Below are 10,127 nucleotides of genomic sequence, written 5' to 3' on the forward strand. Positions count from 1 at the left end.
TTTTATTAAATATTTAAAATCGATTTGTTTTTGCTAAGGTTTATTTTGACAATTGTTCAAACAATTTGTTATTTATTAGAAAATATTTGAAAGCTTTTTGATACAATACAAATGCCCTGCATAGTCACCGGCAGTCAGCTCAAGTGTATATATAAAAAATTCTCTGAATCTAAGGTAAGACATAAGTGTGTACAAAAGAATAAAGAAAAGTTTAGAGATTGGTAAATAACCAGTCAGTAATTGGGGACTGAGTTCTTTCGGGAGTAGAGTCTCAGTGTGGGGCCAGGTGGCACTTGATAAATTGCAAAGCTGCAAATACTTAAAAACTGAGTGGCATCGAGGACACATGTGCGATCCCACAAAACCCATGCTTGGGGCTGTGGGCCAATAACTCGCCCCTGGAAAGCTATAAAGAAAGCCCTGAGAAACAAAAGAATATTAAAAACGGTCACCATGATTTGAGGACCTGCACCTGGAATATGCGGACTCTATAGGATAGAAAAAGTGCAGTATACGCATTGACGTATGTATTGGAGAATTATAAGGGAGATATTACCGGCTTATAGAAGGTGTGATGAAACGGGAATGGCGTCACAACAACACCAAACGTTGACGAACTATATAATAGCTGTCATAACGCAAGGCATGAATTTGGCTGTGGATTTGTGGTTAGTCAGAGACTGAAACACCTTCCAGCTTTACTCCGGTGGATGAGAGGCTAGTTACAATCCGCATTAAAGCCAAATTTTTCAACATCAGCCTTGTTTGTGTTCATGCTCCGACGAAAGACAAGGACGAGCAGATCAAGAATATTATCTACGAGCGTTTAGAGAGAGAATACGGCCGCTGTCCCGCCCATGGTATTAAAATCGTTCTGGGAGATTTTCATTTATCATCCCTGAGATAAAGTTTAATAAAGGGTTAAGGGTGATAGATTTCGCCGCGGCAAAAAAAAATGGTAATTAGCATTATCTGATTTCTATATAAAAACAATTACAAAGCTACATGATTGTCCTAAGATCAAGAAGTAAGAAACCAAATGGATCACGTTGGGGTAAATGGAAGGCATTCATCTGCGTGTGAGATGTACAATCAACCCGAGGAGCGAATAAAGATTCGAATCATTACCTTGTTGTAGTAAAGTTCCGCAACCGTTTGAGCATGGCGAGAAAATTTGATCTGACATTGAAGGGAAGCTGTACATTGCAAAGCTGCAAATACAACTGATGCCAACGGGATACTCATTGTCCCGATGATATGACAGCGCAGTGGCAGTCCAATGCCCACTCCATGGAAAATATTGCGAAATTCGTATTTGGGTACCAAAAGTCTCCCCCAAGAAACCCATGGTACGACCAAAAGTATCAAAATGCTAATGAATGAATGAATAAAGACCAACAGTAGCAACGCAAAAGATGAAGGAGAGGTATCGGGAGAAGAGAAACGTCTATTCTGCAGAAGTATGAGCAAATCGATATGTACAGGAGTCAGAATGAAGTCCGGAAGTTTTACCCAAGAATCAAACATCAAACCAATGGCTTTGATACAGCACTTCCTTCTTCAGAAACAAAGAAGGAAATCTGGTAACTGATACATATACTGTGCTTGGGATATGGAAAGAACATTTTTCCCAGTTTTATTATGATGAAATAGTATAAACATACTATTCCATCATAAGGGATAGGTTCTGCGGTCTCCTAGTCAGAATGAGGTCCAAGTAGCAGTGACCCGACTGAGGAACAACAAGGCAGCAGGAGCTGATGGGTTGCCCGCTGCCCGGGTTAAAGACCGGAGGTAACATGGTCATAAGGCGTACCTATCAACTGCGCGATCTCGTCCGATGATTAGAACCTCAGCATTCTATATCCCATAATTCCACAAAGGAGACAGGTAATGTGCAAATTCAGAGGAATAAGTTTCCTCCCTATCGCATACAAAATAATCTCGATTGTAATGTGTAAAAGATTAAAATCTAAAGTCAATGAGATAATTGGGCCTTATCGTTATGGCTTTTGACCTGGAAAATCCACCATAGATCAAATATTCTCACCGTGCCAAATCCTGGAAAAGACCAGATAAGGTCAAGTCAACTCTTACCCATCCACATCGACAGCCCTATACGTTCAAAGATATTTCAAGCCATGAGAGATTAGTATCCCTGCAAAATTTACAAGACTCTGCAGAATGACACTTGCTGATACACGTTCCACAGTAAGAATAGGAAAGAATCGTTTCGAACCATTTATATGATCTCTTTAGGATCCTGCTGGAGAAGATTATAGGAAATGCAAATGTGAATAGATATGACACAAGACAACACATGCTGATATCATGTGTCGGTCAGCGGAAGTAGTAACTGCAGCCTTTGAAAGTATCGAAAGGGAAACAGTGAAAGTGGGCCTGGCAGTAAATGAAGATACAACACCTTGTTCAGATGGAGAAAATTGAGAAAGTTGGTAACCACAACCTTGTGATAGTCAGCAACTTTGATTAAAGGGGATCACTTTGAAACATGCAAATCGGGACGACAAAAAGTTCGATGGAAAGGTCAAGTTGACTTTCACATCTCGAAACTTGGTATCCGAGATTTTATAAGGAGCACAGATGACCGAGGCGCTGGGAACGCTGACTGAGGAGGTATTGGTTCGGTATCCAATTCGACGCCAACGTCGGACACTAGCAGTTGGGTAAAATATTCTTTCCATATCCTCAGCATGCTATCTGTGTCAGTTATCAAATTTCCTTCTTTGTCTCTGCAGGAGGATGTGTCTGCATCAAAGCCATCGGTTTGATGTTTAATTTTTGGTAGAATTTTCGGACTTTATTCTGACTCCTGTACATCTCAATTCGCTCACACTCACGGCTTTCCATTTCTTTTTTCTTTCTGCGGAATAGACGTTTCTCCTCTCTCCTTCATCTGGCGCGTTGCTACTGATTGCAGGGTTGCTCTATACGCCGCATTCTTAGCTTCAGTAGCGTCTCGACACTCTTGGTCGTATCATGGGTTTCTTGGGGGAGGCTTTCGGTACCCAAGTATGGATTTCGCGGCATTTTCCATGGAGTGGGCAATAGTTTGCTACTGCGCCATTATATCATCAGAACAAGGAGTGCTTTCATCAAGCAGTTGGGTCAGTCAAGTGGAGTATGCCGCTGCCATCTATTGTGTTTGCAGCTTTTCAATGTCCAGCTACCAGTGTCAGATCAGATCGTCAGAAGCTTTTTACTCTCCTGCAAATTTTTACAGGCAGATTGTTACTGGATAAGTATGCGAACACACCCTTATATTATGCAGCAATCGGTAAGCAAAAATAAATAATTCTTTGGGCGGGTTTCTGGTAGAAAAAATAAAGTTCATGTTAGCTATCCGGAACATTAATTTATCATGAGATTAAACCTCCTGTTAACAAATTTGGTTTTCTCGTACACTTTTAAGGTAATTTAGACGATATGGCAACATTACGCAGCAATCAGCAATTGGAGTGTTCGCGTACTCAAAAATTTGCACAAACGTTTAGGGAAAGTCGTTCGTTTTATAGTAAAAGAGAGTGTGGGAGTGAAAAATATTTGCAGAGTTTTGTAAATGAGAGGTTGCAAATTTCTATTTGATGTTTTTCCCCCGCAAAAGTTTATTTCCCTTTCGAAAATTTTTATTGGCAAATTATTACTGGATAAGTACGCACACACCGAAGGCGGATTTTAAAAGGTGGTCTCACGCGAACAGCTGTTAACAGCCGACCAGGTTTGACGGTATTAAAATGTAAGGTTTTTGTTTGCATTCTCTTTGTGGTCATCTTCTTTCTCGTATGTTCTCTGCTCATGTATACACACTCGCACACAAATTTCTTTGTATGTGTTGGCAAAACATCGATCAGCTTGATAGCAAGATGGCGGATTGCTTGTAGTTGTTGTATAAATGAGACAACCTTTAATTGTTTCGCCATGGCATACACCGAACACCCCGTTATATTTTGCAGCAAAACAAAACACAGCTGTATATATTGGGACGATAAGTCACTAACCGTTTTATGGGCCCAAAACCTTAAAGCGAAAGATCGTCTTTATGGCAGCTATATCCAAATCTGTACCGATCTGAGCCTAAATGCAAAAAGTTGTCGAAGAGCCTGACGAAACTGACTGTCCAACACTTCGGCGAAATCGGATAATAAATGCGACTTTTATGGGCCCAAGACCTTAAATCAAGAGATCGGTCTATATGGCAGCTATATCCAAATCTGAACCGATATGAGCCATATTGCAGAAAGATGTCGAGGGGCCGAATTTAACTCACTGTCCAAAATTTCGACGATATCGGATAATAAATGCGCCTTTTATGGGCCATAAATCGAAAGATCAGTCAATATGGCAGCTATATCCAAACCTTGGCCGATCTGGGCCAATAGAAGAAGGATGTCGAATTTTGCCAAATTTTGGCAAAATCGGATAATAAATGCGCCTTTTATGGGCCATAAATCGAGAGATCGATCAATATGGCAGCTATATCCAAATCTGAACCGATCTGAGCCAAATTGAAAATGGATGTCGAGTGACCTAACGCAACTCACTGTCCCAAATTTCAGCAAAATCGGATAATAAATGTGGCTTTTATGGGCCTAAGACCCTAAATCGGCGGATCGGTCTATATGGGGTCTATACCAAGATATAGTCCGATATAGCCCATCTTCGAAAATAACCTGCTTATGGACAAAAAAAGAATCAGTGCAAATTTTCAGCTCAATATCGGTATTTTTAAAGACTGTAGCATGATTTCAACAGACAGACGGACGGACATGGCTTGATCGTCTTAGATTTTTACGCCGATCCGGAATATATATACTTTATAGGGTCGGAAATGGATATTTCGATGTGTTGCAAACGGAATGACAAAATAAATATACCCCCATCTTTCGGTGGTGGTATAAAATACGATAAAGAATATACAAACCTTATATGGTCGCCGATCGATATATCGAACGGTGTAAATTTTAATACAATTTTAAGGAAGTTATTTTTATTTATGTTTCGAAAAATTTTTGGAATTTTTTAGAATTTTTTTTATATAAAAATTCAACCAAAATCGCTCTAAATAAAGTAAAATGTCCTTAAAAATTTTTCAGAAAAATTTGAATTGTTAATTGTTCCTTTAGTGAAATATATTTGCTTTTCTTTACATTTATACAACCAAAACTCGAAAAAAAATTCAGATATAAGTGAATATGTCAACAATCTTACAAAATATGTGATTACAAACTAGATTAGCCATAATGGAAAGCATCACATTTAGACAAAATTCAATTATGTATGTGGACATATGTCTATTGAGGTACATATTTATAGACATCAAAGTCCGCCACCGCAACGACAATGAATAGTTGTCACAAAATATTATGTGAAACTTTATGCTTGAGATGAGAACTAAGTAGCCAACGTAGAGGGATGATATAACTACTTTAATATTGCCTTATCAAAACTCGAAATTATGTTATGCTATTCTTATTAAATAAAGTTTGGACATCTCACATAATACAAAAGTCAGGATCTTCAACAGTAGTATGAAATATATTGGGTTGCCCAAAAAGTAATTGCGGATTTTTCATATAGTCGGCGTTGACAAATTTTTTCACAGCTTGTGACTCTGTAATTGCATTCTTTCTTCTGTCAGTTATCAGCTGTTACTTTTAGCTTGCTTTAGAAAAAAAGTGTAAAAAAAGTATATTTGATTAAAGTTCATTCTAAGTTTTATTAAAAGTGCATTTACTTTCTTTTAAAAAATCCGCAATTACTTTTTGGGCAACCCAATATTTTATTATATGGTTGTACAACTTGGAGCTTGACACAAGCGACTACCCGTAAAGTCCAAGTTTCCATAAATCGCTGCCTACGACAAATACTTCTAATTTTCTAGCCAAACCGTTTTTCAAATGAAGAATTGCAAATAAGAATAAACACTTCTCCTGTGGATGTAGATATCCCTAAGGGGGAATGAACTTGGTTGGGTCATGCCCTACGCCAACCGCGCGATGATATAGCGAGAAATGTGCTAGACTGGAACCCGCAAGGACAGCGAGGGTGGGGGGAGGGATCCCAAAAAACACATGGATCCGCTGTACGAAAAGAGAGTTAGAATGAACCCATATATCGTGGAATCAAGCCAAGGCTTTGGCCAACGATAGAGCTCGATGGAGAGAGCTTGTTGATGTTCAAACTGAACACTTTAGCTTAGGTTGAAAAGAGGCCCCATGCCACTATGGACATACACCTAGGCCAGTAATCGGCTTGTTGTGCGCTATTTAAACCAAAAAAGTAAACTCGAAATAGAAAATTTAAGTCTAGAATTTCGTTCTACTTACAAACTCCTCAATAGTTATCCATACCAATTCCCTAAGTTGGTTCATGTCTGGTATCGTGTTCCCACCTAAGAAAATGCTTTAACGTTTCATCATCTTCCCCACATGCTATCACCTGTCGCATTGATTTTACATAGTCCTATGTGTTCCGTTACGACACCAAAAGCTATACTATACCTCCTTCTTACTTCCTTTCAGTAATAGCCTCGTCCTCTCACGATCCGGATCATCCCATAGGATTTTCGGCGTGTTACCGACGGTTTCGATGTTCCACAATCGCCCACGCCCTTAAATCAGAATGCGTCGACCCGAAAGGCTTCGGGTTAACCAAGTTTATCAACGGCAGTTCTCTGACCTTCACAGCCAAATCGTCTGCCCTTTCATCGGTTATGGCCCGGCACCCAAACGATGCGGATTGTGCCATCCTCAGAGAAGTCGTTAATCTCCTTCTTACACTGCAAGACTTGTCGTGACCTTACCTTTCTGAACAGTTTACTATTGGCCATATTTTATTGTAATATCCCTACGGGAAATGTGAGGTCAATTGCCCCAAATATACCGGTCCTAAATTGGAGAATTAGTTACCTGTCACAGGACATATCCTACAGGGAATAAAAAGTTTCAATTGCCATAACTCAGATTCTTAATTATTGGGTTGCCCAAAAAGTAATTGCGGATTTTTTAAAACAAAGTAAATGCATTTTTAATAAAACTTAGAATGAACTTTAATCAAATATACTTTTTTTACACTTTTTTTCTAAAGCAAGCTAAAAGTCACAGCTGATAACTGACAGAAGAAAGAATGCAATTACAGAGTCACAAGCTGTGAAAAAATTTGTCAGCGCCGACTATAGGAAAAATCCGCAATTACTTTTTGGGCAACCCAATTTTTATATACCCTCGACCATATATATGACGGGGGTATGCTAAATTCGTCATTCTGTTTGTAACTCCTTGAAATATTTTTCTCAGACCCCATAAAGTATATATATTTTTGATCGTGATGCCATTATTAGTCGATCTAGCCATGTCCGACCGTCTGTCTGTCGAAAGCACGCTAACATTCGAAGAAATAAAGCTAGCCGCTTGAAATTTTCCAGAAATACTTTTTATCCGTCCGTCCGTCTGTCTGTCGAAAGCACGTTAATTTCCAAAGGAGTAAAGCTAGCAGCTTGAAATTTTGCTCAAATACTTCTTATAAGTGTAGGTCGGTTGGGATTGTAAATGGGTCATATCGGTTCATGTTTTTATATAGCTGCCATAAAAACCGATCTTAGATCTTGACTTCTTGAGCCACTACAGGGCACAATTTTTATTCAATTTTGGCTGAAATTTTGCATGAGGTGTTTTGTTATGATTTCCAATAACTGTGCTAAGTATGCTTGAAATCGGTCTATAATCAGATATAGCTACCATATAAACCGACCTGAGGTCTTGACTTCTTGAGCCTCTAGAGGGCGCAATTCCTATCCGATTTGGCTGAAATTTTGCATGAAATGTTTCGTTATGACTTTCAACAACTATACAAAGTATGGTTCAAATCGGTCCATAACCTGATAGAGCTGCCATATAAACCGATCTGAGATCTTGACTTATAGAGCCTCTATAAAGAGCAATTATTATCTGATTTGGGTGAAATTTTGTACAACGGCTTCTCCCATGACCTTCATCATACGTGTCAAATATGGTCTGAATCGGTCTGTAACCTAATACAGCTTCCCTATAAAACGAGCTCCCTATTTTACTTTTTGAGCCCTTCAAGGGCGCAATTCTTAATCGATTTGGATGAAATTTTACACAATGACTTCTACAATGGTCTCCAACATTCATTCCATTATGATCCGAATCGGATCATAACTTGATATATCTCCAATAGCATAGCAATTTTTTCTTCTATCCTTTCCTTTTCTTTTGTTTGCCTAAAAAGAGACACCGGAAAAAGAACTCGACAAATGCGTTCCATGGTGGAGGGTATATAAGATTTGGCCCCGCCGAACTTAGCACGCTTTTACTTGTTTTAACTAATGTTATCTCCCCTAGAAATACTTGAAAAGTTTACTCACACTGTCCCAGGACCTATCCTACGGTGTTTGAATGGTGGCAATTCGTCACCTCAAGCGACAAACCTTAATAAAAGTGATAGGTTTTTTCCATGTAATGGGACGAGACCTTATCACCAGGGGACCTATCCAGTGCTGCATCTCTTCCTTACACTTTTAATACACGTTGTTTCTATTGTCTTGAAGCAATCAATGAGGATTGTGTAAGGCTCAAAGAAGGCGTTAATATCTTCCTAACATTCCGAGGCTGTACTTGACTTGGTTTTCGCACTTTATGATGTGGTCAGGCAGCCAGCCTGGTAATATGTAGGCGGGGGTTTCCCGAAAAAGAACAAACTTACGAATTCCAGGAAAACGGTACTCCATTCGGACTTTGCTATAAAAAGGACAGCTTATTACAAAACCAAACAAGTAATAAGGCGTTAAGTTCGGCCGGGACGAACTTTGGATACCCACCACCTCGGCTATATATGTAAACCACCTTTCGTCAAAATCCGGTGCAAAACTCATAACTTATGTACCATAGCAGAAATATGTGGAGGGGCTTAACTTAACTCTTTGTCCCAAATTTCGGCAACATCGGACAATAAATGCGCTTTTTATGGCCCCAAAACCTAAAACCGAGAGATCGGTCTATATGGCAGCTATATCCAAATCTGGACCGATCAGTGCGATAATGCAGAAGTATGTCAAGGGACTTAACTCACTGTCCCAAATTTCGGCGACATCGGACAATAAATGCGTGTTTTATGGGCCTAAGACCCCAAATCGGAGGATCGGTCTATATGGCAGCTATATCTAAATCTGGACCGATCTAAGCAAAATTCACAGAGGACGTCGGAGGGCCTAAGACAACGGACTGTCCCAAATTTTAGCAAAATCGGATAATAAATGTAGCTTTTATGGGCATATAACCCTAAATCGGAGGATCGGTCTATATGGCAGCTATATCCAAATGTGAACCGATCTGAGCCAAATTGACGAAGGACGTTGTAGGGCCTAACACAACTCACTGTCTCAAATCATAGCAAAATCGGCTAATAAATGTGGCTTTTTTGGGCCTAAGACCCTAAATTTGAGGATCGGTCTTTATGGCAGCTATATCCAAATCTGAACCGATCTGAGCCATATTGACGGAGGATGTCGAATGGCCTAATGCAACTCACTGTCCAAATTTCAGCAAAATCGGATAATAAATGTGGCTTTTATGGGCCTAAGACCCCAAATCGGAGGATCGGTCTATATGGCAGCTATATCCAAATCTAGACCGATCTAAGCCAAATTGACGGAGGATATCGAAGGGCCTAACACAACTCACAGTCCCAAATTTCAGCAAAATCGGATAATAAATGTGGCTTTTATGGGCCTAAGACCCCAAATCGGAGGATCGGTCTATATGGCAGCTATATCCAAATCTAGACCGATCTAAGCCAAATTGACGGAGGATGTCGAAGGGCCTAACACAACTCACAGTCCCAAATTTCAGCAAAATCGGATAATAAATGTGGCTTTTATGGGCCTAAGACCCTAAATCGGCTGATCGGTCTATATGGGGGCTATATCAAGATATGGTCCGATATAGCCCATCTTCGAACTTAACCTGCTTATGGACAAAAAAAGAATCTGTGCAAAGTTTCAGCTCAATATCTCAATTTTTAAAGGCTGTAGCGTGATTTCAACAGACAGACGGACAGACGGACGGACAAGTCTAGATCGTCTTAGA

At 39.7% G+C, this 10,127-nt stretch overlaps 1 protein-coding gene across 2 annotated transcripts in view; it reads right to left on the reverse strand.

Moving 5' to 3' along the window:
- Positions 1-10,127, reverse strand: part of LOC106089947 (protein AF-9) — a 67,490-nt gene that overhangs the window by 39,206 nt on the left and 18,157 nt on the right. The window lies entirely within an intron of this gene.

Source organism: Stomoxys calcitrans, chromosome 2, assembly GCF_963082655.1.
Source record: "Stomoxys calcitrans chromosome 2, idStoCalc2.1, whole genome shotgun sequence".
In the NCBI taxonomy this organism is placed as follows: domain Eukaryota; kingdom Metazoa; phylum Arthropoda; class Insecta; order Diptera; family Muscidae; genus Stomoxys; species Stomoxys calcitrans.